The following is a 6,921-nucleotide window of genomic DNA, read 5'->3' as shown; positions in this document are numbered from 1 at the left end:
AAAATTCCAATTTTTCGAATTTTTGAATTTCAAATCATTCAAAATTTCTGCCTGAAATCTTTCAATTTTCTTTTCTTAAGCTTTTTTAAAATTTATTTCTGCACTACCGTAAAACCTGTATTAGAAGGGCCCCCTTCAAAATGTGTATTGAAATATGAAAGTTTCCGTACTTTTTAAGTGAAAAATATTCCGGGAACTCCACAATTTAATAGAAATTTGTTGAAACTCGATTTTTCGATAAAAATCTTGCTAAATTTTGGTCAAATTGGCAGATTTCCATGAATTTCGAACGAAACTTCATCGAATTTTTCAATGCAAATTTTCGGAAAAAAACTGGACCGAAAAATAGAAGGGCTAACTCTAATTGAAGGGCCCCCCTGTAAAAGAAAGGCCCTTGTACTACAGGTTTTACGGTATTTTCTGCCCAAAACAAATTATATATTTTTGATCTCTCTTTTACTTTGTCCCCAAATTGATTTGTCCATTTTTTTCCATTTTTCAACGAACTTTTGAAACTTTTTACTTTTCAAAAAATGAAGCTTTTCCCTGCCGCCAATTTCTAGAAATTTAAGATTTATTTTAAAATTTCAGAACTCAGAATAACCGCTATACACAAATTACCGTAAAACCTCTAATAGACATCCTGACCGTCTACTTTGAGCATATATACTTCACTTCTTTTGAAAGATATCAAAAAGTAATCAACTGATGAAATGTTTATCATGATATCAGCACTGTTTTATTAGTCAACCACTTTTTGATATCTCTCATAGAAAATGAGATATATAGGCTCAAATTTGACGATTCGGGTGGCGTGATATTAGAGTGTTTACGGTATTCCTGATCTCTTTTTTTTCTATTTTTCAACGAACTTTTGAAACTTTTTACTTTTCGAAAAATGAAGTTTTTCCCTGCCGCCAATTTCTAGAAATTTCAGAAAAAAAAATCAGATTTTCATTCCCCGATTTTTGCTAGTTTTTCAAAATTTATTTTTTTAGATTTATAGAATTTTTCTCCTAAAAAGGAAAACTATATTCAAATTATGGGTTTCGACTAGAAAATGTTGCCATTTCCCCAATTTTTTTTGGCTGAAAATCGCTGAAAATGACAAAAAAAGTGTATAGATTTTTGATTTTGAGGTGCAATTTGACTTTTTTGACATTAAAATTTTTATTTTTGTTCCAAAAAATTCCAGATTTTCAAACCAGGAAATAGAATTTACAATTCAAAATATTCTTAGATTTCCAGAATTCATCAATAAGACGTTTTAACATTCTACACAATCGTAGGAAATAAAATAAAAATCCGTTACCCCTTTCTTCGAATTGAAAGAAATGTCTGAAAATTAAAAAATCTGAAAATCCTTTTAAAAATCAAGAATTATAGTAGTAGAAGGTGGTGGATTTTCAGATGTGTTGAAAACAAATCCAGATTATCGTTTTTCAAAATCCGCCGTAAAATTTTTTACGATCATATTTTTGTCTGAAAATCGCTGAAAATGACAAAAAAAGTGTATAGATTTTTGATTTTGAGGTGTCAGAAACTCCAAAATTCCAGACATTTTCTTCCAGTTTTGCTGAAAATAATGTGTGGCTTATAGGATTTTCAGATATACCAATTTTCAGTACTAAAAGGTGTCAATAACTGGTGTAGGTATTCCAGATTTTCAAAAAATTCCAGATTATATTCTTAAAATGCCCAAAATCTGAGACAAGGTGTCCTGGATGAGGTCGTTTTGACGTATTGTTTTGGCTGACTGGGATACTGTAGTTTTCAAATGTCTAGAATTTTTTTATAATCAAAAAAACGCCCAACTGCAAAAATATTTGTCTTGAAATATTACAAATTTTGTTTGTTGAAATTTTTTCGATACTTTTTTTAGTTTTTGAGATACAGTAGTTTAAAAATGCATGAAAATTTGAAAAATCTGAAAATCAACGTATGGAACTGTATGGAAAAATATCTGAAAAGTAGGGCTTCCCAATTTTTTGAAATTTTCAAATTTTTTAGAAGTTACAGTATTATGAAATTCTGCCATTTCCCTTTTTCCAATTTTTTGTACCCAAATTCTCTTTAGTATCTAAATTTCATCAAGAATCAGAGCGGGTGGCGGTTTATGAGATTTTTTGGAAAAAATTCCAGATTATTATTTGCAAAATCCGCTTCTAATTTTTGACTCAAAATTTTTAGCTTCAAACTACATATGATTAGCATTTGACGCATTGTTTTGGCAAGATATGAGATCCGATTATCCGGAAAAGGGTTACTGTACTTTTCAAATGACTATAACTTTTTTGAGAGTTTAGATATCAAAAAGTGCTTAACTACAAAAATATTTTACTTGAAATTTTACACATTTTGTTAGTGAACACAATTTTGATAGCTATTTTAGGTTTTAAGATACAGTAGCTTAAAAATGCATGAAAATCTTAAAAACCTAAAAATCAAAGCAGTATCTGAATTTTTTTTAGAACTTCAAAAAGCTGAAAAATTCCGCAATTCTAAAATTGTCCCATTTTTTTCTGGGTGAAAGTTTTTCAAAATCCCTTTTTTTGGATTATTTTCACTCTAAAGATTTTTTACTATCTAAATTTCACCCAGAATATTAGTAGAGGGTGGTGGTTTATGAGATTTGTCGAAACAAATCCTGCTTGCTAATTTCAATTTTTTCCGATTTGAAATTTTTTAAATTAAAATTTCGGACGTCGGACTACGATTAGCATGTGACGCATTACTTTGACAAGTTGAAAACCCCGATTATTTGGATTACTGTAATTTAAAAATGAGTAATCAGTTGACAATGTTTTTATAGTTACGATTTTGAAAAGGGGCCTTTAATAGAAGGGCGGGCTCTTCTAATACAGGTTTTCGGTTTGCCGCTTATCGATTTAAAATTTTTTTTTCTGGAATATAAAAACTTTGAATTCGCTTTCAATTTTAGCTTATTAAGAGCTTAAAAATGATGTTAACTCTTCCCCCATTCTCCATTGTTTTAAAATTATTTTTGGATTACTGTAGCTTCATTTCGTGGGGTTTTCAACGAATGTATTGTGTTCAAACTCATTTTGAAGCCCTCAATGAGCTGAAACTGATTTAAGTACCTAAATTTTGACCAAAAAGTCGATTTTTAGAAATATCGAAAATTCGAATTTTCGTCAGAAGAATTTAAACCAGTCGGTTTACGCCCCTCTGGAGCTAAACCTCCTGGGCTTCGCTTACAGTACCCGTTATCTCACAAAGAATACTTTTTCGAGGTTTAGGAAATTGAGACATTCATAGTTTCACAATGTGTAGGCTTTCCACTCCCTCCCTTCTCCCCCGTCCTCCCTGCCCTCCACCTTTCACTGTGGTGAAACGAAGGAACGTCTCCAGAAGACTTCAAAACCAGAATCTCGAAAAACGAAACGTTCGGGCATCAACCAAGACACATTTCTGATCTATCTGTCCAGGTTTCAGCTCGATCGGTTAACTTTGAATGGGTGAACAGGCTCGCGACATACATCCGGACATACAGAATTTGGTGAATGTTATTAGTAATGATAGCCTTAATGATTCGAGATATCAAACGATGGTCAACTACAAAATATTTGTCTTAAAATTTCACAAGTTTTGTCAATTGACATTTTTTCGATATATTTTTTTTCTAAAAAAGTTATCAGCGTTTTAAAAAAAATGTATCTCAAGAACACTCTTTTAGCACCACAGTTCCGAGTTCTACGTCAAAATTTTCTGGGGTCTTTTTCCAAATTTTGACGATAATTCATGTTTTTGGAAAATTTGAAGCTCATCTGTTCAAAATTATTCGAACAGTACATGCATAATTTGGTGTCGTCAGGCGCGTCTGAAGCGAATCGTATAATTAGTGTTTTTGAATTTTTTTCCTCAATTTTTTGGTTTTTTTTTAAATTTTTATTTTGGAAATGAGCAATAGCTAAACCGGAAACAGGGAATGTATTTGGTATTTGAAAACAGAAAATGACGATTTCCGGCTTAAAGATCAGCTCTGAAACTCTTAAAAGTGGTCATTGGTGATTTTAGCAGTTATTTTAGCAGTTGGGCGTTTTTTTATATCTATTGAAAAGTACAGTATCCCAGTCAGCCAAAACAATACGTCAAAACGACCTCATCCAGGACACCTTGTCTCAGGTTTTGGGCATTTTAAGAATATAATCTGGAATTTTTGGACCTAAACCAGTTATTGACACCTTTTAGTACTGAAAATTGGTATATCTGAAAATCCTAAAAGCCACGCATCATTTTCAGCAAAACTGGAAGAAAATATTACTGGAAGAAAATATAACTGGAAGAAATATAATATAACTGGAAGAAAATATCTGGAATTTTGGAGTTTCAGACACCTCAGAATGAAAAATCTATAAACTTTTTTTGTCATTTTCAGCGATTTTCAGACAAAAAGATGATCGTAAAAAATTTTACGGCGGATTTTGAAAAACGATAATCTGGATTTGTTTTCAACACATCTGAAAATCCACCACCCTCTACTACTATAATTCTTGATTTTTCAAAGGATTTTCAGATTTTTTAATTTTCAGACATTTCTTTCAATTCGAAGAAAGGGGAACCGGATTTTTATTTTATTTCCTACGATTGTGTAGAATGTTAAAACGCCTTATTGATGAATTCTGGAAATCTAAGAATATTTTGAATTGTAAATTTTATTTCCTGGTTTGTGATTTTTGTTCCATTAAAAATTTTATTTCCGGAATTCTGAAAATCTTAAAAATCTGAAATTTCAGAACCTGGAAAGCCAGGGTGATCTGAAAATCTGATCTTAAAATATGAAAAAATCTATAAATTTATAAATTTTTGAAAATTGAAACATTTTAGAGTTTCTGTAAATCTGAAAAAATTGAATTTTTCACAAATTTCTGAATTTCTGAATTTCTGAATTTCTGAATTTCTGAATTTCTGGATTTCTGAATTTCTGAATTTCTGAATTTCTGATTTTCTGAATTTCTGGATTTCTGGATTTCTGAATTTCTGAATTTCTGAATTTCTGAACTTCTGAATTTCTGAATTTCTGAATTTCTGAATTTCTGAATCTCTGGATTTCTGAATTTCTGAATTTCTGAACTTCTGAATTTCTGAATTTCTGAATTTCTGAATTTCTGAATTTCTGAACTTCTGAATTTCTGAATTTCTGAATTTCTGAATTTCTGAATTTCTGAATTTCTGAATTTCTGAATTTCTGAATTTCTGAATTTCTGAGTTTCTGAATTTCTGAATTTCTGAATTTCTGAATTTCTGAATTTCTGAATTTCTGAATTTCTGAATTTCTGAATTTCTGGATTTCTGAATTTCTGAATTTCTGAATTTCTGAATTTCTGATTTTCTGAATTTCTGGATTTCTGGATTTCTGAATTTCTGGGTTTCTGAATCTCTGAACTTCCGGATTTCTGAATTTCTGAATTACCCGAAATTTTGAATTCTTGACCTCTCAAGATCTTCCGATCTTTAAAACCTCCCATCATTTTTCATATTCCCTACCAATTCAAAAAAGTAAATACAAATCCCATTATTTAATTCATTTTCTTTTCATCAAAAGTGCTCCTTTTCGATTCTAATCCGTCTTGTTTATCGTATTTTTCTCTGATTGCTCATCGGACAGAAAGTGGGCGGAGTCTCCGGAGAAAAAGGGGGCGGAGCTTCAAGGAGCAGCGAGGGATATAAAAAAACGCAAAAGAAGACGTTCCAATTCAGAACTCTCTGCTTTTATTGCTCATTGCTCAGCACTAAAAATGTTCCATATTCATCAAGAAACTATGAATAATCCAGCCGACCTTCAACGCTTCCATCGTCATCGTCTCGCCTTCAGAAGACGTCGGATTCTGAATCTACAGTAATCCCACCACAGCAACCGAAAAGATAAAGTAATCCTCTTCTACAGTAATCTGGAGTCTACAGTAATCCAAAAACTGCAGTATACCTATTTCATGGCCAAATTACGAGTCGATTCTCATACGGATAATTGCCATATTTTTTCAAAATTTTGTGATCTCTTTTTTTGTATATTTTTGTATCGAAGAAATGTGAATAAAAACATTCTAAATTGAAAAAAATGTGTGTTTTGAGTTGACTTTCAGATTTTCAGACAAGTTCAAAATTCAGACAATTTCAGGCAAAATTCGGACTTTCAGTATTTCGGAAATTTTAAATTTGAGGAGAAAAAATAAACCCAGCAGTTCACAATTTTATAAATCCTGAATCCAGAAGAATATGAAAAATCTAGATAACATAAACAACAAAACCCCGGAAAATCAAAAAAAAAAAAAATTATGAAATTCAAAAACTTCCAGATTCAAAAGTTTCCCAGATTTTTTCATTTTTCAAATGTTTCATAAATTTCAAAAAGTGGCAAAAATAATTTTCATTTTTTTCATTTCTGTTCTCTGAAAATTGTAAAACTGTGACCAAATTAAAATCGTCACATCTTTTCATTTTTTTCCATTTCCGGAATTCTGATTAATGGAATTTTCACGTCACAGAAAACAATTTTTTTCGGATGTTCCTTAAATCAAGGAAGTCTGAGCAAGGAATGTTAGCCATCTAGTTTTTAGAATATTTTTTAGAGATTTAAGACTTTAAATAAACAAGGTCATCCAAATCCCAACAAAAAGGAGAAAATAATCTAAGAATATTTTTAGATTATGAAAAACAATCATCATCAAAAAAGTCGTATTTTGGGCTCATGGATTTCTATGGTTTTTAGGATTTGTGGTTCATAGGTTTATATATATATATATATACCGTAAAACCTCTAATAGAACGACACCCGGATCGTCCACTTTGAGCCTATATATCTCACTTCTTTTGAAAGATATCAAAAAGTAGTTAACTAGTAAAATGTTTATCAGGATATCAACAACATTTTACTAGTTGGCCACTTTTTGATATCTTTCA

This window comes from Caenorhabditis briggsae (assembly GCF_000004555.2).
Source record: "Caenorhabditis briggsae complete genome, chrII, whole genome shotgun sequence".
Taxonomy (NCBI): domain Eukaryota; kingdom Metazoa; phylum Nematoda; class Chromadorea; order Rhabditida; family Rhabditidae; genus Caenorhabditis; species Caenorhabditis briggsae.
This window is presented reverse-complemented; position numbering follows the sequence as displayed.